The sequence below is a fragment of the Canis lupus genome, chromosome 19 (assembly GCF_011100685.1).
Source record: "Canis lupus familiaris isolate Mischka breed German Shepherd chromosome 19, alternate assembly UU_Cfam_GSD_1.0, whole genome shotgun sequence".
In the NCBI taxonomy this organism is placed as follows: domain Eukaryota; kingdom Metazoa; phylum Chordata; class Mammalia; order Carnivora; family Canidae; genus Canis; species Canis lupus.
Window position 1 is genome coordinate 35,863,555 of NC_049240.1, and position 12,667 is coordinate 35,876,221.

The 12,667-nt window shown below is 38.8% G+C and overlaps 2 protein-coding genes across 48 annotated transcripts in view; one reads left to right on the forward strand and one right to left on the reverse strand.

Moving 5' to 3' along the window:
* DPP10 (dipeptidyl peptidase like 10) overlaps positions 1–12,667 on the reverse strand; it is a 1,276,525-nt gene that overhangs the window by 965,782 nt on the left and 298,076 nt on the right. The gene's annotated exons all lie outside the window — the stretch shown is intronic.
* Positions 1–12,667, forward strand: part of LOC111091159 — a 96,859-nt gene that overhangs the window by 28,898 nt on the left and 55,294 nt on the right. The window contains exon 1 of one of the 46 annotated variants that reach the window (XR_005374169.1): positions 11,834–12,191. The exons of 44 other annotated variants lie outside the window; for them this stretch is intronic. The gene's annotated coding sequence lies outside the window, so the exon portion shown is untranslated. Of the gene's footprint in view, positions 1–11,833; positions 12,192–12,667 lie in introns of those variants that run through there. One more of the 46 variants, XR_005374163.1, reaches the window with a different exon arrangement.

Consider the following 12,667-nt stretch of genomic DNA (forward strand, 5'->3'; position numbering starts at 1 on the left):
CCACCTTTTTAGATCTGCATTAAAATTCCAACCAAGCTTCTTTTTGGAATTCTTCTCACATGAGGGTAGGCCCCCCTGGACGTCCACAGAAGGTCATTTCTCGGCCCAAACAGGTAGCAGCCTGGGATCAATAAGGATCAAATCAACACTGAGCATTTAAACAGGTGGCTGGAGGGTGAATAAGTAGTTGGAGAAATCGTAAAAAGGTCAGGTAGCAAGTACTAGCTTCGTAACTAGCAAAAGTGCTTGTACAAATTTGGCATTTCACAGAACCTGCAGGCTGAGTTTGATTAGTTATTAAAATCATGGTCAGCCGGTGGGGAGGATCTTGATAATTGGTATAGGTCATAGACAGTCAAAAGTGTCTCTCCCAGTGGGATGAAACCTATTAAAATTTGTTATTTAAATCTCTTTGCCATTTCCACATTCTGCTCACATGCAAAATGACTTGTCCCAATCTTGGTCTCCAAGGAAGAATGCAAACGTCTTCCATTGTTCTCTGTTTGGTGCTAATTAACATTTTCAAGAGGATTGACTTAGATACAGTTCTGTGTACCCCAAAGCAATCACTCCATTCAACTTCCAGATCATAGCTTTATCTCATTAAAGAATTAGCTCTTAATATTCAGAATGCTTAGGTTATTTTAACTGGGTTTCCAAGACTTGTAATTACACACAAATCATCCACAGCCTTATGCCACCAGCGATTGGGGGAGAAAGTGCTTTTGTGAGCGGGAAATCCCTTCCTTCTCCTTTTAGTCCTGTGCTTTGGAACAATGCAACCTCTGTTCCTGAGAGCCAGCCAGCCACTATGGACTGATTTGGTAGAGAAGTTGAACTCACATCTACACTTCTAGCTCTGAAGCCCAGCAGGTATTGGGATCCCTTGGAGAAGTATTAAGAATTTTGATGCCTGGGAAACCTGGGTGACTGAGCATTCAACTCTTGATTTCTGCTCAGGTCATGATCTCGGGGTCCTGGGAATAAGCCCCAAGTTCAGTGAGGATTCTTGCTCCCCCTCTCTTCTCTCCACCACCTCAGTGTACATGTATGCTCTCTCTCTCTCTCTAAAATAATAAAATAAATAAATCTTTAAAAAATATATTGATCCCTGTCCCTCCCTACAAAATACTCATTTATGAAGTGGAACCCAGTTACCATATTTTTTTTTAAACAGCTTTCAAAATTCTGGTGTCATTGCACAAATTACCCTCCTCTTCTCCACTTAGCTTCCTACAGACTTTGCTTTCATCGCATCTTTGTCTTGGACTACTTGACTTTTGATCATTCTAAATGGTCCTGCTATTTTTTTATTACAAATTTTCCCAGCTGGTCTACCCACCCAATTTCTTTCATGTATTTCATATATTTCTCACCCAATTTCTTTCATATATTTAAGCAATTTTTCCCCAAAAGCATATGTGATACAAAACATGGGAAAGCATAAAGGGAAAAAAAACTAAAAAATAACAACTCTACCACCGCAGGATAATTACTGAGACTATTTTTTATGTATGTGTGTCTCTACACATGTTTTCTTTACCAGAATTTGTCATACTAAATTTATTCCTTTGCATCTGAAATGTTTTCCCTAGCACAATATTATTTAAAGTATCCATGACAAAAAAAAAATTCTTTTATCACAAGCAGTTTTGAGTATTAGGCATGTGCATTCATTATATGCACCATAATTTAGAATACTTAATCCTTTGCTTTTTTAGTGTTTTTGTGTTTTTAATATTTTTACTATGAAAACCAGTGATAGGATGAATCTTTTTTTTTTTTTTTTTTTGAATCTTTTTGTTTATATATCAATATTAACCTTGTCATTCTTAACTACTACTGACGGGTTGGTGGTCACAAGGTACCAAAGATACAGGTTATAAACAAATAGAGTAGTCCATTCTTTCTGGAAGTTGAGTCTTCAAAAAAGACATGGTTTGCATGCCAAGGCTTTCTGCTCAGATCGGAAAATTCTCACCATCTTAATTGGAGAATTCCAGACACTCAAGGTACCTGTTTCTCAAAGGCTGTACTAAGTAAAAAGCATTCTGCAAGCATTTTCTGTTCCTTTATAGCAGTGCTTCCCAAACTGTCCTGGTGCAGGGCCAGATTTTTGCTTGTTTCATTTTGTTTTACTTCCAATTTTTCATAGATATATACTTTCATAAAATAGTGTAAAAATGAATTTCTAGAAAAATGAAATAAAAATGACATACAAAATACAAGGCCCATTTTTTTATTACTAGATTCAAGAGTCATAAAATTTCTTTGACAAAATGCCATAAATATTTTAAGAGCTTACTCACAAACTCTATACTCAATTTCATAGCAGGCCAGTAACTAACTGTTTACAGCTACTCACTGATGGGCCACAGTTTCATAGCACTGGTTTAGAACAAGTTCTTGAGGAAATGCATTAGCTAAATGAAAAAAAAAAAAAAATGTTTGAGCAGGGGGAAAAAGTTTCCCTACCAAAGGTGTAGTAGAAATGCAAAGTCAAAGCAAAAATGTTGGTAACAGTGAAATAACCAAGGTAAACTGTAGTCATTAAGAGCAATACTAGAAACACACAGAGCTCAGGAGTTCCTGCTCTACATTTGGAATGATTCAGACAAGACAGCATTACTGCATAATGCAAATTCATGAAGAGGTCCATCTTCTTGAAAAAAATGTTGTTTCATGGCCTAGCAATAGTTTTATAGGTTTTCTCCTTAGAACCACTTATTAAAACATACTCATAAACTATATGCAGTTCCATATACTTTATAACTTAAAAATGCTACATATTTGCCTACATGCTAAGGTTGGCATGGGCTGTATGTGACAAATGTTTCTATATCAGCACAACTGAATACAGCCAAGTGATGAAAAATCTACACTGTACATGACTCTGGTAGATTCACATTCAAAAAAGTACAGTATTTGTGTCTCAATTTTTTTTGCCAGCCCTTAAATAAAATATCTCATATTTATTACCTTTACAAAGGATAAACAACTGATAAAAACAAAGGCAGACTAAAGACTTCTTTTTGCTAGTGAAGAACATAGTCCATTGTTCTTTTTTTTAAAAAGATTTTATTTATTTTTTAATGAGAGACACAGAAAGAGAGGCAGAGACATAGGCAGAAGAAGAAGCAGGCTCCCTGTAGGGAGCCTGATGTGGGACTTGGCCCCAGGACCCAAGGATCACAACCTGAGCCAAAGGCAGTTGCTCAACCACTGATCCAGCCAGGTGCCCCAGTTCACTATTCTTAAAGAAAAGTTATCAGGTAAGATGCATCCTAAAAGAATAATACTGAGTGTGACTAACATCTAAATGCCCAGGACTGGGGATGAGAAAGGATGGTCTTAACCACTTTCCCTCCATCCCTCTGTTATTTATATTTTGGGTGCCTGAGAGAAAGAGGCAACAGTCCTTCACTTAACCTTCACTCTCAGATGGCACAGCAAATCACTCAGAACCCTGTGATGTAACAGGGTAGCCTCACTGAGAATATTAGACACAGGTGCGTATATACACGTATATGTTGTGATGAGCCTAGGAAGTCCCCTTTATGTTTCAACTTGACTTGCAGGGACAATGTTCCATTGGTGAGTTAAGCTTTGCTTTTCTGATTTTTACCCATTTTATGCTTAAATGATAAAGGAACATGAGGGAGCTGGAGAAGGATAACTGCACCTTGCTCCTTACGATATTCATTCCCATTTTCATTTTCATTATGTCCCCAGAAAATACCTGTAATAATTTTCTGTGATTCCTTATCCAAAATTCTAAACCACAATGGCTCTCTTGGCTCCCTTGGGATTTGCTCATCAAATACAAAGGAAGACAGATGCTCTGGACACTTTCTCTAGTATTTTTTCTCCAGCCCACCTCCTCACAGCCCTCTGGAACCCCTTCTCCTCTTCTCTGCAACCAGCCTTGGCTCCAGACACATCAAGTCCCATCCTGCAGACTGCTTTCTCCTGAGGAGAAACTGTTCATGCCTAAATTTGGTAGCTATGGAAAGGTCACTTACCCATTTGGGGCTTAGTTCCCTCATTTCTTTGACTTATTTTTAAATTCCCTTTTAAAATTGTTAAAATATATATTGATTTTTCTGCCCTAGGAGCAGAGGAAGGAAGGGGAAAAAAAGACTGATAATGGGGTCAGAGCAAATGAATGAGTGAATTAAATGCAATTGGCTCAGCAGAAATAGAACCCAGTGGAGGAAGCCAAAGAGGACTCTGCTCTTTGAACCCCTGGGACATCTATTGAGCTATGTGTCACTATAGTTATTTTTATTGGCATTTCACAAGGCATTTGGGTAAAGGATCAGAATAAGAGAAAATAGGATGAGAGAGAGGGAAAGAGAAAAGAAATGGAGTGTGGGGAAGAGAGTTCTCCAATTTTCTTTGGTCAGTTTCCTGCTGTTGGAAAACAAGGGCCAGATAAAGAAACAATAAAATGAAAATGCAAGCAAGATGACACAGAAGTAGTCAAAGAACTGACAGCAGGCACGTCATCAGGGTCTCTCTTCTCTCCTGTTGGTCACCAATAAGAAGCCTACAGTGCTTCGAAATTGAGGGTTGCAAGTCAAGTGCTTTGAAAGTCCAATGGCTTATTGTTAATTCCCCCTTATCCGCAACTTCACTTTCTGGGCTTTCACTTATATCCATCAACCACAGTCTAGAAGCAGGTGATCCTCGGGGTGTATCACCAGGAAGTTGATAGTAGCCTAAGGCTATATCACGATGGAATGCCCATGTCATTCCCCTAACTCCATCTCTTCACGTAGGCATTTTATCACCTCTCAGCATCACAAGAAGGGTGAATATGGTACAAGATTTTGACAGACCGCTTTCACATAACTTTTATTAGAGTTTATTGTTACAATTGATCAGTTTTATTACTGTTGCTAATCTCTTTCTGTGCCTAATTTATAAAGTAAACTTTATCCTAGGTATGTATATAGAGGGAAAAAATAGTATACATATATAGGGTTTGGTACTATTTATGGTTTCAGGCATCCACTGTGAGTCTTAGAGTACATATCCTACAGGTAAGGGGTCATCAGGCTACTGTATAAATAAGTAAAGTTGGCACAGCATGACACAAGAAGGAATGATAGGAATTTGTGAACAGAAGAGCCTATTTCCCACATGAAGGGGCTGCCACCACTGAGCTCTAGGGGGCTCCTAAATTGGTCTGTCAGTAAGCCTAGTGTTGCCAGCTCTTCTGATATTTCAAGAGAAACCACACATCAGGACTTGTATTTAAAGTGCCCTATTTTTAGGGGCACCTGGGTAGCTCAGTTGGTGAAGTGTCTGCTTTCAGATCAGGTCATGATCTCAGGGTCCTGGGAGTGAGCCCCACATCAGGCTCCATGTTCAGCAGGGAGTCTCCTTCTCCCTCTCCCTCTGCAGCTCCCCCTACTTATGCTCTCTTGTTCTTGCTCTATCTCAAATAGATAAATAAAATCTTAAACATAAAATAAAATAATAAAATGTCCTGATTTTCTAAACATTCTCTAGTTGCTGTGGACACTTGTCTTTGTCTCTAATTCTAAGGAACAAAAAAAAGAAGTCAAGAAATGAAAATTAACTCTCACATTACCTCACCTTTGACATAGTCAATATTGCCTTATACTATATTCATGTTTTTCATACATGGACATTTGCTTATGGAGATTAAGAAATTCCTAAAGGGCAGTCACCATGCCATTAATTTCTTTATGCTCCATATGCATTTACCTACATAGACTAGAGTTCAGGTTTGATTAAAAACTTCCATGACTGAATTAAAATAATCTGGTAATGCATTCCTTTTATTTTTCTCTCTAGTGTAGTGGAACAAAAAAATCTGTCATTACATAGGTTTATGTGTCCACTTTTCATCAACAAAGTACAAAATGATGGTGTGAAGCAGACATAGCCTCCCTCCAAGTATTTCTTTTAAAAATGCGAGTTCCCAAGCTCCTAATTAAAGTCTCTGAAATTTCAAAAGCGATTTCCAATATAGCCTAAAAAGGGATAGCAATTTGACTCCATGAACTAATTCAATTTCTGAAATTTACCTTAATATCATATTCCTGATCAGGGGTCAGGAATATGTTTTCTGTAAAGGTCCAGAAAGTGAGTATTTTAGCTTTTTTGTGGGCCTAGGATTAAGCTACTCAAGTCTGCCCTTGCAGCACAAGAGCAGCCATTAGACAAAATATAAACTGATGAGAGTAACTATTGCAATATAATTTTACAGAAACAGGCAGCAGGCAGGATTTGGCCAGTAAGTCATACTTTGCCCACCCTCCCCTATATGAAAAATCTTTTCTTAGCATGCATTCTCTGGATAATTGCTTCTCTTTCAAATTTACTTTCTAGTATCAATCGTTTTCTTCATTTTACATATTCTCCTGCTCCTGCTTAGAATTAGCCCCTTCCTGATTATCATGTACCAGTCTTAGGTCATTCTTACCTCTGATACCTGCAGATCATGACTCCTTCCAGTGACAAGTTCAACTATATTTCAGTTTTCACTGATTTTGTCTCTTATTTGATTGTTGAAAATAGCTTCTAAATTGGTCTCTCCTTCCGTAACCTACCATGCCTCCAGTCTAGTCTACTTAGATATACTGATTTTTTCATTTCTTTTTTTTTTTTTTCACAATTGAAGCTATAATCTTGTCACTCTTTGTTCAGGCATCATCTATGAATCCCCGTTGCTCCCTCAAATACTGTTCAGGCTCCTTAGCAAGTCATGTCTGCCATCAGACCTTTCTAGCTATTGCATATCCAGTCAATGATCCTATATATCCTGCACCCAGCCAACCCAGAATCTTTACACTGTTCTATGCTTTGGTTATGCTAATCCCTCCATGGATCCTCAACTTGGATAAATCTCAGTTTGCTGCGAGATGAATTCAAATGCCACCGACTCCAGGAAGTATCTTAGGTTCTCCTCAGTCAGACGTATCCTTTCTAGCATCTATAATCTAAAACCTTGTGTCTTACTTAGAATACTATTTCTTCAGTCTTAAACTACACGAGGACAAGAACAAGAACCCATCATCACAAGAAACAAGGCATGGACCAGCAACCCTACTCAGAGAAGACATCATTATCAAAAGCTAATACTTACCAAGCACCTTCTATATAGCACTATAAAATGTCATGGTTTACATATTGATAAATATTAAATCATTTAATCCTTACAACCACATATTTTCCAGTTGAGCAAACCAAGTGGATTGTATAATGTTTATTTTATGGATGAGGAAGCAGGCACAGAGAGTTCACACAGCTACTACATTATAGAACTAATATCCAAACTCAACAGCTTGGCTTGGGAACCTGAGCCCTTAGGTTCTTCACTGGACCATCTCTCAATGCATTTTTATAGGATATACATTTTATGTAATTTGAAATATATCTTGTTTTTTTTTTTCACCTAAAGAATCTGGAATAAATGTATCTATGCCTTAATGACCTCTCCTTGGTCAGAATTATAATGTATCTGATATTGGATACATTTGTTCAAAAACAAAACCCCAAAGGAATAGAATTTCTCTTGAAAACTATAATCTGTTCTACAATGTTCTCCTTATTACTAAAGTAGCTCCCATTCACACCTGCATGATTACAGAAAATACGGGGTATATAGGCCAGTAACACATAAGAAAATAGCAGTAAGATGGTAATGAAACCCTGTATTTATCTTAACATATTTCCAATGGAATATATTTTGTTTTGAGGGTTTATTTATTGTTCAGTTTATTATTTTTCACTTGATTTTTTGTTGTATTAAAAAATGTATGTTGCAGCTTAACAATAAACATCTATGAAAAAAATACTTTTTTCAAGATTAAAAACCTCATCTTACCGGCCTTTACTTCTATTAACTTTATAAGTTAAATGATTTCCTTTTCCATTTTCTTCTAATCTGCAGGTTTGGATATTAATTTTTTAATGTTAAAGCAAAGTCCACTTAATATTAAAGCAAAAGTAGAGAATATATACTCAGATATAGTATTGTTCGCTTCTGGGAGAGGGGTGGGAAATCCCTCCTAAGTATCTTAGAAGCCATCTACAAACATAAGTTAGGTTTTGCCATGTTCTAAATCTGCTAAAATTTTTGGGCAATATTAATTTACTTATATATGACGTATCATGACTTGGCATAGAGACCCCAAGAGCAAGTTAAAAAAAAAAATCCCATGGAACACCTGGGTGGCTCAGCCGTTAAGCGTCTGCCTTCCACTCAGGGTGTGATCCTAGGATCTGGGGGATCCCTGGGTGGTGGAACGGTCGGGCTCCCGGTGCATGGAGCCTGCTTCTCCCTCTGCCTGTGTCTCTGCCTCTCTCTCTCTGTGTGACTATCATTAAATAAATAAATAAATAAATAACCCAAGATCTGGGATCGAGTCCCACATCAGGCTCCCTGTGAGGAGCCTACTTCTCCCTCTGCCTGTGTTTCTGCCTCTCTCTCTGTGTCTTTCATGAATAAATAAATAAAAAACCTTAAAAAAAATCCCCTTGGCCTTGATTTGTGCACATTGGACTGGGTAAGTGGATTCCAAATATTCCTTCTGTGGCTAAAATAATCTTTCCTTTTGGTGGTGGCCAAATCTCTTTTCTTTCTTTTCCTTTGGCCTTGGGCTGCTTATGTCTCAGACTCTCCCTTAACTCTTCATCAGGTGCAGAGAAGAGTCCAAAATGAAAAGCGGGTAAGAATGGGATGCTGATGAGAAGCGTATTAGCAGTTTCCTAGGGTTGCTATAACAATGGAGCACAGACCGTGGGCTGAAACCAACAACAGGAACAAGAACTTTTTATTCTCTCAAAATTATGGTATATAGATGTCAAAATCAACATGTTGGCAAGACAATGCCCACTCTCAAGCCTCTCAGGGATGATCTTCTTTGCCTCTTCCACTTCCTGGTGGCCCCAGGTGTCCCTTGGCTTGTGGCAGCATCACTACCATCTCTGTCTTCACATGACTATCTCCATCCTATGTCTTTTTTCAGTGATGTTCCCCTCCTCCCATAAGAATGCTAGGCTTTGATTAGGCCATACCCTAATGACCTTACCTGAACTTGTCTTCATCTGCAGGATCTCAGTCACACATAGGGGGAATGGGTATTTCAACATACCTTTTTTTTTTTTTTTTTTTTTTTTTGCAGGAGGTGTGTGTGTGTATGGGGTGGGGGGGGATACAATCTAACATATAACAAGAGGTTAGACTCCTTTCTTCCCTTTCTTCCTGCCCCTATAGGCCAACATGAGAGACAGAAAGAAGGTAGACTGTCCCTCAGGAATCTTAAGAAACTCTAGTTTTTATAACTCCTTCCCCCTTAACACTCTCTTTTACTGCCTTCAATACCAATCCTGCTCTCTACCTTTATGTTTTATGTCTCTCCTAGCCTTTGCTACAGCCCAGAAATCACCTTGGATGGCAAGAATAATTATGGGAAAACCATGAAGGTTATTCTTATTCCTTCTGATAACCAGATACTCCTCTATTGCGCTAGGATTAGGGGGGCGGGGAGGAAGGTTACTGATGCCTGGGAAGTAGCTTCTGTGGTATAGAGGAGTACAGGCTTTACAATCTAGGAAAACTAGATTCTTATCCAAATCCTTTATTTATAAGCTCAATAATTCTTGCCCATTTGAGTTTCAAGTTCTTTATAACATAAAATGAAGGTAAAATTATCCTATAGAATTATTGTAATGATAGAAATGCAATGATATATAAAGTACCTTGTATCCAAGTGTTCTTTGTCAAATTAACTTTTTAATTTGGAACTCAACAAATTTCCCAAATTCAAATTATGCAAGATAATCAGATTCTATAGTGTCATGAAGTCTATAGTGCAGGTATAGTATATGCTGAAGAAACCAGTCCATGAAGGAAATGGATCCCACATTTAAACAACTGATCTAGTACAAATTTTGGAAGACAATCTAATCACTCCTTTGATAAAGGTTCTAATTAATTTACGGCAGGACCATTGCCATAGTCTGTCTCTTCCTCTAATATCATGCTTTCAGTATATGCTGTACTTTCCTTAGACTTAGCATGGATTACTTGGCTGTAGGCACTCTCTCTTAGAAGGAAAAATAAATGTATGAGAAGGCAAGAGGTAGCCCATAGAATCAGAAGAACTGTTGAACAACCTAATCATAGAAAAGATAGTAACATGGTATCTCTGCAAAGGCAGGCAGCAAGAACAGATATGCATTTAAACATTCATGATGAATGAATAACCTGGTGCCATTTGAGCTATATTTTTGAGAAGAGATGCTCTGTTTGAGCACCACCCACCATCTATCCCAGGAATGCAGGGCCCTCAGTTTGACAGTCTTAACAGGACTGAATGCACTGGAGAAGAAGTTCCCCAAAGGACAACCTAAAGTCGTCACTAGATAAATTTAAATTTCTGGCAGGCAAAACTGACAGATGTCTACTGTGTTGTCATTTTAAGAAGAGATTTGCCTTGACTTTCAATTGTCATTCATAGGATTAATCAAATGCATCGATTGAATGAATGATGACTTGCCCCATTCCTAAAAGGACTTAGAAATAAACGGACAAGGTAGTGAAAGCGATGTTGGGAAAGAAAGACTCCGTCATCGAAATCTTCCAAAGAATTTTTTCTGTGAAAAAATTCCTTCATTTTGATTAATGTTTATTTTCCTAACATGTAAGAACCTTCTATCGTGGCAACCATTTGTCAGATGCTGATGAAGGATTGTTACTTTGGTGTTTCCACCCTGCTGGCCACCTGAGATAGCGGCACTTCACACTAGGAAAGAGGGAAGAGAAACTGGAGATGGGTAGGAGGGGAGGCTGTGCTTCCAATGATGGGTACTCTGGGGGATCCCTGTCTTGTATTAGGATAAGTGAGGGATGCAGGGGTGAGCTCCTGGGCTTCTATAAGGCACCCTGGGCACCTCATATATATAGAAGGAAGAACAGACTTAGAAAAAGAGAGGGAAAGGAAGAGCGGAGAGATTCCAGGACAATTATCACAAGCTACTAATGAGTTTGTGCATCCTGGGACATTTAAGGTCAATTGAATGTCGAGGTCAATCAAGGCTGTATGTCTCATGGGCAGGGAGAACATCCACTGAGCCAGGCAGGCTCAGTACGCAGTTACCTTTCCTTCTCCTTTTGCAATTTAGTCCAGTTTTCCTGTTCTACCCCACATTTCTATCCTTTTTCATTTTACAGATAGGGAAACTGAGGTTAAAAAAAACTCAGTTGTAAATTCATACAGCTAAGCAGTAGCTGAACAGGGATTCTAGATTCTAGCCCAGAACCTGCAGTTGGAGTTTTACCTTTTGCCTTGTGCTATATGGCCACACTGTTTCTTATTCTTAATCTTCTCCATGAGGGGTGAAACAGTAGGTCCCTTCTTAATATATTTAAGCAATCAGCAGAGAACTTCTATGCCCTGGGAACATACCAGGGAGTGTACCATAGTAATGAGAGGGGGGGCTGCTGGGAAGAACTTCCTAGTCTTCCTGCAACCACCCACCCAGGCAGCATGCTCATGCACAGAAGAGGTCTTTAGCTTTAACTGTAGTTTCAATTCTTAACTATGTGCTTGTGCCAAGCACTGTGTGGAGTGCTTTTACATACTTGATCTCATTCTATTCTTACAAAAGTTTAGTCAGGTGGGTAAAACAATCTGCATCACACAGCCAAGGCTGAAGTGTCTTGCCCAAGGTCACATAGCTAGTCCTTGACAGGGCTGAGAATATAACCCACGTCACTTGATTCCCAGTCTCATGCTTTTTGCACTGCCCTATGGTGTCCTTCGGGGCTCTGGTAATTACAAGTCACCATGTGACATTCTTGGATGCCAGCCTTCTGAAATAAGAACACACAGATCTCTGGATTTCCTGAGATGGGAATAAGGATGCCTCCTATTGATTCTAACGCTCTACTGTTTCTCCTTGACGTCTTACAGATTTCCCTTTCCATCAAGCTTTCTTTACAAAGAGGGCTTAGGAAAGGCTAGAGGGATGTTTATCTGTCAGGCAGATTTCTCTCCTGCAGAAATGTTAGCCTTTTCACAGTCCACTGCCTCCTGCTTTTAAACTGTGTAGTAAACTGAAAGATGTCTTCTGGGACCAGACTGATGGAGGAGACACCTTCAGGCAGACACAAGTTCAGGCCACAGCTCAAGACCCTCCATTGAGCTCAGGTGAGGACAGAGTCTTAGTGAATTTTTCCTGCTTTATGGAGACTTGTACTATTAAGTTCCGGTAAGTTGAATTAAATAAGTTGGTAACAACTAAATTCAAGCATAGTACAGACACCTAACCTAGTCCTGATACAAGCAGAAAATGACAACAGTCTCTTGCTTTATTTTTTAAGGTTGTAGCAATTCCTAAAGACCATAACTATATCTTTTCTACCGTTTCCTATTTATTCCACATCTGTTGTTTTTGTTAATCCATGTAGATGGTGACAGTTATGGAAGGTACATTCATACAAGTTACCATGTTCTTTGTAATGCTTAACACAGTAACTGTGCATTTAGCAAGAGCTCAGCAAACACTTATTGATCGAAGGATTGACTCAGTAGATAGTTATCCACCCTAGGGTTATCGTTAAAAATAATCCTGAAAATTCTGGGAGAGTCTCTCATGGCCTGTTTCTAAACCGTGACAAAAATCT